Source organism: Bidens hawaiensis, unplaced genomic scaffold, assembly GCF_021521415.1.
Source record: "Bidens hawaiensis isolate Kalapana, Puna unplaced genomic scaffold, B.hawaiensis_p1.1 tig00027063_1, whole genome shotgun sequence".
NCBI classification, from domain to species: domain Eukaryota; kingdom Viridiplantae; phylum Streptophyta; class Magnoliopsida; order Asterales; family Asteraceae; genus Bidens; species Bidens hawaiensis.
The window spans coordinates 113,906-126,781 of record NW_027505086.1 but is presented as its reverse complement, the minus strand read 5'-3'; positions in this window follow the sequence as shown (position 1 = coordinate 126,781).

Below are 12,876 nucleotides of genomic sequence, written 5' to 3'. Positions count from 1 at the left end.
CCTTGATTCTGAGGCACTCCTTGATCATGATTGTTCATTTGAGGTTGGAAGTTGTTGAAGTTGGGATTATAGTTGTTGTTGGGATTGTTGTTGAAGTTGTTGTTGAAGTTGTTGGTGTTGGGTCTCTGCTGATATTGAGTCTGCTGTTGATACTGAGGCTGCAGATTTCTTGGTTGATTTTGAAATTGGTTCACTTGGAAATTTCTTTGCATGTTACATTCTCTTGCAAAATGACCAGGCTGTTGGCAATTATAGCAAATGGCCTTTGAATTGTCAAAACCAATTCTTTCATTTGGTCCTTATAGGAATGACCTACCTGTCCTGTTGTAAAGCCTCTTGCTTCTACGAGCCAACATGGCTGCTTGCTACTTCAAATCCATGTCCTCCAAATCATCAGCATCTATCTGCTCAAGATCATCTTGTACTACACTTGTGTGAATTAGATTCTTTGCAACAAATGCATTATATGACTCTATGAACATTGAAAGCAATGCCTGTGTATCACTGCTTTGACCATTTCCACCACTAGTGTGAGGAACATTCCCACTTACCATAGAGGCAGAATCAGTGTCATCAATTAGCTGCACATTGAATCTTTGTTAGTTTCCATGATTACTTGTGCTACCACCAACAAATGATTTTGGAGTATCAGAATTAAGTTCAACAGGTTCTTCAATGATAGGAATCTGCTGTTGATTCTTGGTAGTCAAATTACCCATAGGTGCAATTAATGCATTTGAAACATTGAAGCAAGGTCTTTCCTCCTTAATCATCTTATTCTCTATCATTTCTATCTCCGCAGCTTAAAGAAAGCACACTACATCATCCAATTTCAAGTCATTGAAGTTGTGCTTCTGAAGGATGAATTGCAGGCAGTGTACCATTCCTTTGGCATAGAATTGAGCAGCTTGGTATTAAGGTCAAAGTCAGTCATGACATAGTCTGTGGTTCTGAGATCATTCACTATTGATAAGAACTTCTCCAGAATAGACTTCAGCCTTTCTCCTTCTTTATACTTAAATCTTTCTAGCTGCTGCTTCAATCTTTGCTTCTTGATATTTTTGAGCTCAACATTTCCCTCAAACATTTGCAAGTATTGCATCATACATTTCCATGGCAGTGGCATGATGTGCAACCTTAGTAAGTATTTCTCAAGATAGACCTAACTTCAACATAGCTAAAGCCTTGTCATAAACTTTTCTAATTCTTTCCCTCACAGCAGCAACTGCTGCTGAATTTGCACCTTTTCAACATTGCCTTGTGGACCATTTCGGATTGAGTTCCACATATCAACATCATTATAGCATACGGTTGGATCTTACTTAATCATGTCATAACTCACACAAATTGATGTGTCGACAAGGGAGTTAATGACGGGTTGCTATATTTAGAAAGATTACCGTTTGTTAAAGGCATAATCAATAACAAACATATGGTTGCTTCAAACAAGACCTTCCATTTTGTGAAATTTTCCTGTCCATACAGTCTAGGAATCTTGTTAGTAGACACTTCTTGTTCCTCCTAACCAGACATTTTGTGAAATCAAAAGAAATTTCTTTGTAAAAACAGAGTTCAAAAATAATCAGATCTGAAAACCGATTGTTCAGATCTGAGTTGTCTGATGCGATTAGAACAAGATTTATATATAAAGATTAAAACTTTAAATAGAATAAGGAAAAGAAAACACCAAATGATTGTAAATCTGGAAGAAAAATGAAGAACAGAGCTGCTGACGTCACTTTTCAATGTAACAGTGGTCTGCTTACGTCATTCTTCTTCAAATCTTCAATCAACAACAATCTTTCCAAAATAGCAGCAACAAGCTCTGATACCACTTGTCAGGTCCCCGATTTCAACTGGATCTTACTTAATCATGTCATAACTCACACAAATTGATGTGTCGACAAGGGAGTTAATGACGGGTTGCTATATTTAGAAATATTACCGTTTGTTAAAGGCGAAATCAGTAACAAACATACGGTTGCTTAATCATTATTCAAATGTAACCAACACGAACAAGATTCACTCAAAATATTTCCATTTATATAATATCAATCATACAAAGTGGATAATTGTTGGTGCATAGATGTCAGTAGTTCATATGTCTAATGTCTGTAATCGAGTCTGTAATAGTGTTTGTGTATTTGTTTGTAAAAGCGAAGTTGTTGACAAGTTCGCTTAGGCGAACTTGTTAACCAAGCGAAGTTGTTGACAAGTTCGCCTAGGCGAACTTGTTGAACGAGCGAAGTTAAGGACAACTTCGCCTGAGGCGAAGTTGTCGTGTATTTATATTGTTTACGGCTTACTGTTTAGAGGTTAGAGTTTTGGTTGATTGAGTTGGTTATTTTACGTGTAATTCAGTAAGTCTATTGACGTGAGGTCGAGAGTATACAGTATGTTCTTCACTTTATGAAAGCAAGAGAAAACAGTAAGTCTAAATTCAGGATACGTAGGGTTTCTACTCCATTTCCTACCGAGAAGAAGAGATTGTGGAAAAACTTCTCGATGCTCTCCCACCAAAATGGGAGATGTATACTGTGCTAATGAGAGAAGACAAGGACTTCCCTACTTATGATCTTGAAACCACTGTCAACAAGCTCAGAACTTTTGAGCTTAATATGGTAAGAAAAGAAACATCTATGTATCAGGTTCAAGATCCAGGCATGTACGGTGCTAAAGTAAACTCCAATTCAAGTTAAAAGACTGAGTCTGCCGCCTACTACTCGAAGGGTGAGTCGGGTGCAAATTCTTCACAGGAGGGGCAAGTGTCAGTAAACTCAAATGGGGATGTTTGCTTTGTTGCGGGTGGATCAAGTGGTACTCAACAGACATCAAGTAAGATTAGTGGATCTTCAAGTTCCTCAAGCAATAATTACTCTAAGATGCCAATGAGCGTCAAATCTCCTGAAGAGCAGTTTGGCCTCTATGCTTCATTTATTGCTTCATATGAAAACTATATTCAAGGAAAGGTGGTTGATCCAGCGATGCTAGATGAAGACTATGACCAGATCGATGCTGATGATCTGGAGGAGATGGATTTACAATGGCAGATGGCCATGATAGTGAGGAGAGTGAAGAAGTTCATGAGAAAGACGGGAAGAAAGTTTGTTGGTGGCAGGCCAGGGTTCGACAAGTCTAAGGTGAGGTGCTATAACTGTCAACAAAACGGGCACTTTGCCAAAGATTGCAGAAACGAGCGAGTTGAACGTGGTCAGGGCCGGTCTGCACAGCACACTGGAAGTACTAAAGAAGTCAATGCCATGCTGTCCAGAGAAGCAGGTGAATACAACTGGAACCTGCTTTTGAATGAAACTAGTGAACAGGCAAATATGGCTAAGGTTGAGAGTGAAGAACGTGAGAAGACTACCAGAGAAGAGAAAGCTACTGGTAAGGAAAAAGCTTTCATGGCAGATAACAAAGATCAATGCTCCGAGGTAAGTTCTAAATCTATTTGTACTAAATGTGAGAATTTGTCTGAGCAACTTGCTACCATAACTGATCAGTATGTTCGTTTAGATGCTGAATTTAAAACTCTTAAAGAAGATCATCACTTTATGAAAGCAAGAGAAAACAGTTACAAAGTTAAAATAAAAGCGTGTGAAAAAGATGTTAAAAGCTTAAAAACTAAACTTGCTGAAAAAATTGAAGTAATTGATCTAAGTTATGAGGTTTTAGAAGAAAAGACTAAACTGATTGCTGAACGAGAGAAGCAGATTGCTGACCACCAGGTGAAAGTGGTGGAACTGAACCGAAAACTTGAACAGTTCAGAAATTCCTCAGCTATTCTTGATCACCTTGTTAGTGATCAAGGTACCTCTACAAAGAGGGGAGGAATTGGTTATCACGAGGTTCCACCACCTTATAACCACAACTACACTTTTAACCCTAGTGTTCAGAAATCTGTTGATTTTGAAGTTCCTCAGACAGTTCCAATCAAGGTTATGAGTAAAGAACCAAGTGTTAGTAGTGGCGAAACGAGTTCGCCTGTTTCAAGTGTAAATATTTCTGTTACGAGTCTAGTCTCATCAGATTCGGATAAGTTGTCCGAATCGGGTAAGACAAAAGAGATGGTAGTGTTACCCACTGGTGGAGAAAAAGATAAAACTTCTAAAAAGAGTACTCCACTCAACCCGTACGTCCCACCGTATGTGAGACGAACGGCCGGTAACACAATCTCAACATCCAAAACAACCTTTGAAAAGAAAATGGAACATAGGTGTTGTTTTAGATGTAATAAGATAGGACATCTTGTTGCAGATTGTCCTCTGACGCCTAAATTCAGAGGCGTGAGGCCTATTAAAACTGAGCATAAGTCTAATGGTAATTTTAATACTGCTAAAAATGAAAACCCTTCAAAGTTTCGAAATGTAACTAATTCAGGTTTTCACAGAAACAGACCTCAGTTTAACAATGCTAATAACCAAACCGCAAGATATAATACTGTCAATATACATAGGTTTGGAAGGCCTCACACTCAATTTCCAAGGAGATCTCCTAATAGGACTGATAGGAATTATCCAAATGCTAACTTTGGAAAGCAGAAGTACGGGATGTATAGATCCAAGACCAATTGGTCTTGGGTCCCTAGATTCTAATCATTTGCTTTATTGTGCAGGAACAGTTGAACAGGGCTGCCCACAGTCTTTGGATTGTAGATAGCGGCTGTTCCCGGCACATGACGGGCAACAAATATTTGTTACACGACTTAAAACCTGTTCAAGGAGCGAGAGTTAGTTTTGCTGGTGAAAGTGGAGGAAGAATTACTGGAAAAGGAACGGTGTCCAATGGGAAGATGACACTTGAGAATGTGAATTTTGTAGAAGAGTTGAAGCACAATCTGCTGAGTGTGTCGCAGATTTGTGACAAGGAGTATACTGTTCATTTCACGTAGAATGAGGCGATCGTGTTGAAGCCTGGTTTTCAGATACCAGACGAGTGGATAGTGATGACAGCTCCACGTGATACAAATACTTATGTGATGGATATGAGGTCTACTGAAATGGCCACGGGAGAATCATGTTTAATGACGAAAGCAAGCGAATCTGAATCCGAACTATGGCACAGGAGAATGGGGCACATTCATCTTCGAAAGATGAACCACATTGTCAAAAATGGGCTTGTGATGGGGGTTCCCTTGAAAAGTTTTAACTTTGAAGACAAATGTATTGCATGCAAGAAGGGAAAGTAACACAAGAAATCTCATCTCACCAAGAAGGTCAACTCTATTGCCAGTACTCTAGAACTGCTTCACATGGATCTCTTCGGTCCAGTGAATGTCAAAAGTCTAGGAGGTACTTCTTACTGCTTGGTGATCACTGTTGACTACTCGCGATATTCGTGGGTATATTTTCTGAAATCGAAAGATGAGACAGCTCAAATGGTGAAGAATTTGATTACCAAAGTTGAGAACGTCATGAGTAAAACTGTTAAGTTCATCAGAAGTGACAATGGGACGGAGTTCAAGAATTTTGAAATGGAGATCTTCTGTCTTCAGAAAGGAATTGAACATCAATACAGCGCTCCGTATACTCCGCAACAGAATGGAGTGGCTGAAAGGAAGAACCGAACTTTAATTGAAGGAGCCAGGACTATGCTGGCAGATTCGAAGCTTCCTGTGATGTTCTGGGCTGAAACAGTTGCTACAGCCTGCTATGTTCTGAATAGAGTGTTAACCGTTAAGAGACTTGGTAAAACATGTTACGAGCTTATGCATGGAAGGAAGCCCAATTTGAGTGGTCTTGAACCATTCGGGTCCCCTTGTTCGATCTTGAAGACAAATTCTAAATTTGGGGAAGTAGCCGATGAAGGAATCTTAGTTGGTTATGTTGTTGGGACTTCCAACAGACGTGTCTTCAATACTTCGACCTGCAAGGTGGAGGTGGTATGTAACACTGACATCACAAGTTACCAACCGCCAAAACCAAGCAATGGACCTGCTGAGCTTTTCGACTATGTTAAGCTTTTTAAGTCGTTTAACGTACCGGATTTGGAGATTTCTGAAGAAGAAGAAAGAGCTGCGACGAAGATGATACTCGATGAGGAAGAAAATCTATTGCAAAGACAGCTGATTGATAAATGTCAACCTTCCTCATCAAACACTATTGGTACCCCTGCTGCCTCAACCGAAGAAGAATTTATCAATCCTTTTCACTCTCAGCATGAAACAACCATTGATGAGATCTCTTCTAATTTGGAAGATAATTTGCATGTCGGTTCTGTTCCGACTACGAGAATTCATAAAGATCACCCTTTGGATAATGTAATTGGTGATGTGTCCTCAGGTGTACAAACGAGAAGTAGCTTGAATGAACATACCTGTGTTTATACAAGCATTAAGGAGACAGGAATAATCAATGAATGTCTGTATACCTGCTTTATAAGCCAGATTGAACCGAAGAATTATCAAATGGCTTTAAAGGACAGCTCGTGGGTCGAAGCCATGCAAGAAGAGTTGGCTCAATTCGAGAAGATGGAAGTTTGGACTTTGGTTGAAAAACCAAAAAATGTGCATGCGATTGGCACAAAATGGGTGTTCAAGTGCAAGAGAGATGATAAGGGGATCATTATAAGAAACAAGGCGAGGCTGGTCGTTAAAGGTTTTAATCAACAATAGGGGATTGATTATAACGAAGTGTTTGCTCCTGTCGCCAGGTTGGAAGCCATAAGATTGTTTTTGGCGTTTGCTGCTTATGAAAAGATGAAGGTGTTTCAGCTAGATGTGAAGAGTGCGTTTTTGAATGGGAAAGTTAATGAGGTTGTGTATGTTGAGCAACCTCCGGGTTTTCCTGACCCAGACTATCCAGATCACGTGTACAGGTTGAGCAAGGCGTTGTATGGATTACATCAGGCACCTCGTGCCTGGTATGCAACTTTATCGGATTACTTGCTCGAGAATGGTTTTGAAAGAGGGAAAATTGATAGCACGTTGTTCTTCAAAAGAGATGGAAGCGACATCCTGCTGGTACAAGTCTACGTGGATGACATTATATTTGCTGCATCAAAAGTCTCCATGTGTCAGGAGTTTGAAGCCGTCATGAAGAAAAGGTTTGAAATGAGTGCTATGGGTGAACTAACTTTCTTTCTAGGATTGTAGGTTGATCAGAAGAAGGACGGGATGTTCATTCATCAGACGAAGTATGTTCATGATGTGCTCAAGCGCTTCAAGATGGAGAACAGTTCTCCATATGATACTCCAATCTGCGTCAATCACAAATTGGGTGCTGAAGTAGACGGTAATGCAGATGTGGACCCAACTCAATATCGGGCAATAATAGGTTCTTTAATGTACTTAACTGCATCTAGGCCTGATATAATGTTTGCTGTTTGTCTTTGTGCACGTTTTCAGGCAAATCCAAAAGAATCTCATTTGAAAGGTGCAAAGAGGATACTACGGTATCTCAAGGGCAAGCCGAAGCTGGGGTTGTGGTACCCAAGAGGAGGAGACTTGGAGCTGGTCGCTTACACAGACTCTGATTATGGAGGGTGCAATCAGAGTCGGAAGTCAACAACTGGAGGATGTCAGTTTCTTGGTGGCAGATTGGTGTCGTGGCAATGCAAGAAGCAGACTTCAGACTCAATTTCAACCTGTGAGGCAGAGTACATGGCATCATCCAACTGCTGCTCTCAGGTTCCTTGGATACAACAACAATTGCGCGATTATGGTCTGAATTTCTTACTTACTCCTATTTGCATTGATAACACAGCTGCTATCTCAGTAACTAACAATCCCGTGAAACATAGTAAAACTAAACACATTGACATACGTCATCATTTTATTCGGGATTGTGCTGAGAAGAAACTGATAATTCTTGAAAAGGTGGATACGCTTGATAATTTCGCTGATTTATACACTAAAGCGTTTGGCAAATCCAGATTTCAAAACCTTATTGAACTAAATGGGATGATCAATCCCGAGTAACCATGCTTTTCTTGTGTTATTTAAAAAAAAAAAAAAAAAAAAAAAAAACGTCACTAATCGCTTAAAATTATGTCGGTTACATTAGTTTGAAGGACTTGTCTTCGGATATGTTTTGGTCCTCATTTTCTACTTGTAGATTTTGAGGATAGCCATTAACCAGATTACTGATAGTGACCGGGGCGGTTTATGATGAGTTTTTCGTTCTTTCGCTTAAAATTAGTCGATCATACTTAGTTAGAAGGACACATACTGTTATGTGGTCGGTCCAGCTGATCCATTGGGTCTTCGGGATAGCCGTTTACCTGAAGACTTTGTTTTGGTCGGGGTAATTAATGTTAAATTTTTGAAAGAAAAAGGGAAATGAAATTATTTTTCAAGTCTGCTACTTCGTAAGAAGTTCGTTAGCTATGTTAAACGGAAAATTGATCCAACCTTGGAAAATGATAGATATACTAACTTTGTGTGCTTAACTAGTGAAGTTATTAGGCTTAAAAGGCTTTAGGACAGCCATTGTATGTCATGGTAACTTTTTATGGTGCGTACAAGTAGACGTGATACAAACTAATTTTACTTGATTTTACGTGGAAACTCCTTAAGAGTTTTGCGTGTCTTCATATATATCTTTCCGAATGATAGGCAGAAAAGCGATTACCCAGTCATACACGAGCCCATGTGTGTTCTGATTCCCGTGAAGATAGCGTCTCAAGATACTGCAGTGATCCAGATACGGGACTTGCAGTTAATTTCTACTTTGAAGTCTATTTTTACTCAAAAAAAAAAAATAATAATAATAATATTTTTGAAGTTATTGAAATATATTAGAGATGACAATATCAAGACTTCACAATCATTGAGTAAGAGAGAAGAACGGGAAACAGATGAAGAGTACTTACAACTTAAACAGACACTATGGGTCGAAGTCAATTCGGGGTGACTTGGGGAAAGCCAAATACGCTTTGAGGAGAGATAGGAGGCATCAATATTTCTGAGTTGTTGCCCACTTAAATTTTGAGGCTTAATTGAATATAACTCATATCACAGAAACGATGAAAACCACTTTAAGTTATACCTGCTTACAACCTGTCTCTATATGTCATAATACAGCTAAACACGGATCTACGTGACAGTCACATACTTAGTATGATTCCCGTTCGGATCTTTTTTAAAACGTAGCAGTCCCTATCGAGACTGAAATTTGATCCCTTATACTTTAAATTTTTAAGTTTTTGTACTTAAATAGTTTTATGATTTTTTAAGTGGTTACTTAGAATTGATCACGCCATTTATCTCTTCAAGGAAAGTTTTATAACTTAATTGAAAAATGTTCAAACTATAAGGTTAAATTTTGTAAATATATAGGCGATGTTGTTGAACAGGCGAAGTTGTGAATAACTTCGCCTAGGCGAAGTTATCCGTAACTTCGCCTGTACAACAGATCCCCTATATAAGGGATACTTAACGTCAAACTGTTCATCAGTTTTTCGAAATCCAGCGAACTTATTCACAGCGAACTTATTATTCTCCGGCGAACTTGATATTTACACCGATTACGTGTTATTTATTCCCGATTTTCACACCGATCAAAGGTTTGAGATGTTGTTTTATCATATATTACAAGTTCTTTCATGCTAATCAAGGGTCGTTTCGACCCGGGTAATACCCTCGAACCGTCGGACCTTCAAACCGATTTCCAAAACTTGTTGTCACGTTTTAATCACCATTCTGATCGTCAACATGTCCTTAAAAAGCTTGTTTTAAGGATCCTTAATCGTCTAAACTAGCCGAAACATCGGATTTCGATGTTTGCAGAATCTTACTGTCGCCGTTTCAGATTCAGGCGAAGTTAGGGTTTAGGCAAAGTTATCATCAACTTCGCCTGAAACTTAAGTTCGCCTGAGGCGAAGTTATCCGTAACTTCGCCCGAAGCTTAAGTTCGCCTGAGGCGAAGTTATCCGTAACTTCACCTGAAACTTAAATTCGCCTGAGGTGATGTTGTGATGAGGCGAAGTTAACATTAACTTCGCCTAGATCATTTTACTTATATTAATTAGACGAACTTTAAGCTGAAGCGAAGTTGTTCCCAACTTCGCCTCAACTTTAACTTCGCCTATACAGAGTTTATCACAACTTCGCTAATGGTAACAAAGCGAACTTGTGCTATGTCTTTATGTCATTCTAACTTGGTTAGTTTGTTGCAGATATGGCTGCGGTAGCGGGTGCTGGTGGTGCAGGAGGAGATGATGGTGACAATCAGAGACAATTCTTCCCGGGTCACAATATGTACATCACTCTAGACCCGGAGGCGAGCGGTGTGGACGATTACCGAGAGATCATAACGTTCCTCCTGCGCTCGAGGATTTTTCATGCCATCACCAACACACTGCCGATATCTCTACCGAATATCGAAGACTTCTGGGAGACGGTAGAATATGATTGTCGTGTTGAGCCCCCGGTCATGAGAGCGACGGTGAACAATCAACAAGTTCAGTTCAATTCTGAACAGATCCGGGTGGCATTAAGGTTTGGTGAAGAAACTAGGGATGACCCTACAGAGTTCGTAGCTCCGTTTCGTGATGGAGCGTTTCTTCGAATGGGCTACTCTGGTCCATTAGAAGATACCCAAAGGAGGAAGGGTTTCCTTCTTGATCAGTGGCACTTCCTTATGCACGTCATGATAGTGTGCATGTCTGGGAGGAAGGCGGGCACAGATGGTATGGGTGCGACCATGCAGTCTGCAATGACTGCACTGACCTATAACAAACGTTATAGCTTCAGTCAAATGGTCTTCTACGAGATTGATAGGCAGAGAAGGGCGATGTCTCGGGAGCGGTTCATCATGTACCCACGTTTTTTACAGATGATATTGAACCATGTGGCTCCGAGTCTACCTCAGAGACGCCCGATCAGATACGTCGAATCAGTGAGCAAACGTATCTTTGCTCAATGCCGCACGTCGAGTGCGAGGAGCAACCCTGAACGTCGTCCCAGGCATACTCCACTGTTTGGTTTTTTAATCAACCCAGAGTATGTTCCTGCAGGTGGGGACGAGTTCAGAGATCCTCAACCGCAACAGGCAAGAGCAACTCAAGCTGTTCCTGCTCTTGCTGTGCCTGTTGTGTCTGCTGCTGAGGATATAGATCTTGACACTGTTTTTGGAGGTCAAGGCTATTTTGATATGGATCACGTTGAAGAGATGCAGGTCTCGGCTGCACAAGGTTTGGGTGTGAGTATGACTAGAGCAGCTACGTCGATGGCTGACTCCGATTTGGATGAGATTATGAATGAGGGGAGACGGTTGATGGTGTCTCGAGAAAGAACGTTTGGGAAGAGGAAGAGAACGGAGGATGATGATGAGTCGGAAGAAGAAGAAGACATACATAAGCTGATTAGAAGATCAAGACGGGAGAGGACAGGTGCTGGCATGGGAGCTGGAGAGACTTCAAGGACTGTATGATTTGCTCCGGCCGCACTGTCTGGTATGTCCATTGTTCCTTCTTCTGTACAGGTGACAAGTACAAGCGCTGCGGATGTTCCCGTGGTGGCTACATCAACGGCTGGCATTCCATCCACCACTACCATCCAGACGTCGACTTCGGAGATCGTGTATCTACCGCCTCCAACGCTTACTCAGTCGATGGTAGCTGCACGTTTTGTGGAGTCAACGGTCGTTACTGCTGCAGGGTTATCAGGTATGGTACCACCTGCGGTTACGCCTGCTTTTGGTGTCTCGCCTTCGCCTACTTCAGATTCAAAGAGAATAGCTTCATTAGAGCGGATCGTGGCAGAGCAATCGAAGACTATTCAAAACCTAGTGGAAGCAAATCAACTACAGGCATCCCTCCTGGTTGAGCATGGGAAAGTTATAGATGCCTTGAAGGAGTTCTTGGCATCTCAGGGGGAGATGAGCTGTAAGGGCGACGAGCTCAGAACGAAGAAGAGAAACGACCGAGACGATGATCCCAATGCATCGAAAGATGCAGGTGGTGAGCTGCCAAGAACTTCTCAAGCTCTTGGTACTTCCACAGCTGAGGGGGAGTCTACCGACGTGGCTGGTGGTTCTGGTGATGATGTGGTGTTAGTTGAGGATGACGTGATTGATGCGTTAAAGGTGCTTGACGATGACATGTTCAGTGATGAGGTGTTGTTTGATGAAGATGTGCTGCCGAGTGATATGATTGAGAAGATCGGTGAGCAGATTGTGATTGAAGATGGGTTAGAAGAGGGGGAGATAGTAGAAGAAGGAGTTGAACACGAGATCCCTGATGTTGAGAAAGCCGACATGGGTGCTGAGATGGATGAGACTGAGTGGGAGGAGCAGCCTAGGTGGAAGGAAGGCTGTGCTCATTGGTTTATTAAGACCAAGAAGCCTGCTATTCCAGCCATGTTCAAGAAGAGTTATAACATCAAAGGCTATGCTGAGTCGAAGAAGGGAATTATCTGTTGGATTTATGATGAACAGATAAAACTGTTTGTGGTGAAGCGTTATGATGGTATTCAATACTTCAAGAGAATGTTGAGATCTCTCAATACGTTGCCGGAATGTGAGGTGAAAGATTTGGCCAGGTTGGGCCTGATAAATAGAAGTGACAAAAATATGGCAAGAATGATTGAGAAGATTGTGTGGAAAGAAGGCATAAAAGAAAAGAAGTTTGAACTATTAAAGCCACAGAAGGGAAAGCTCATGGAGGATACAGAAAGGGGATTGAGAGCAGATGGCAAGCCATGGATGGTGATGAAGTACAAACCGATCCGATGCATCAAGGAGGTTCCGATGAAGACTATGCCTCAAGATGTGTTGAAGAATCTAAAATGGTGGTACGTTGATTGCTAGACTGCTGAAGCCGTGATGGAAGACGAAGATGAACAAGAAGTGCTGAGGGTGTATGACCCGATGCATCTTGTTAACTTATCGAAAGCTGATTTGCAAGTGTTGAATGAAAAGAAGATATTCTATATTC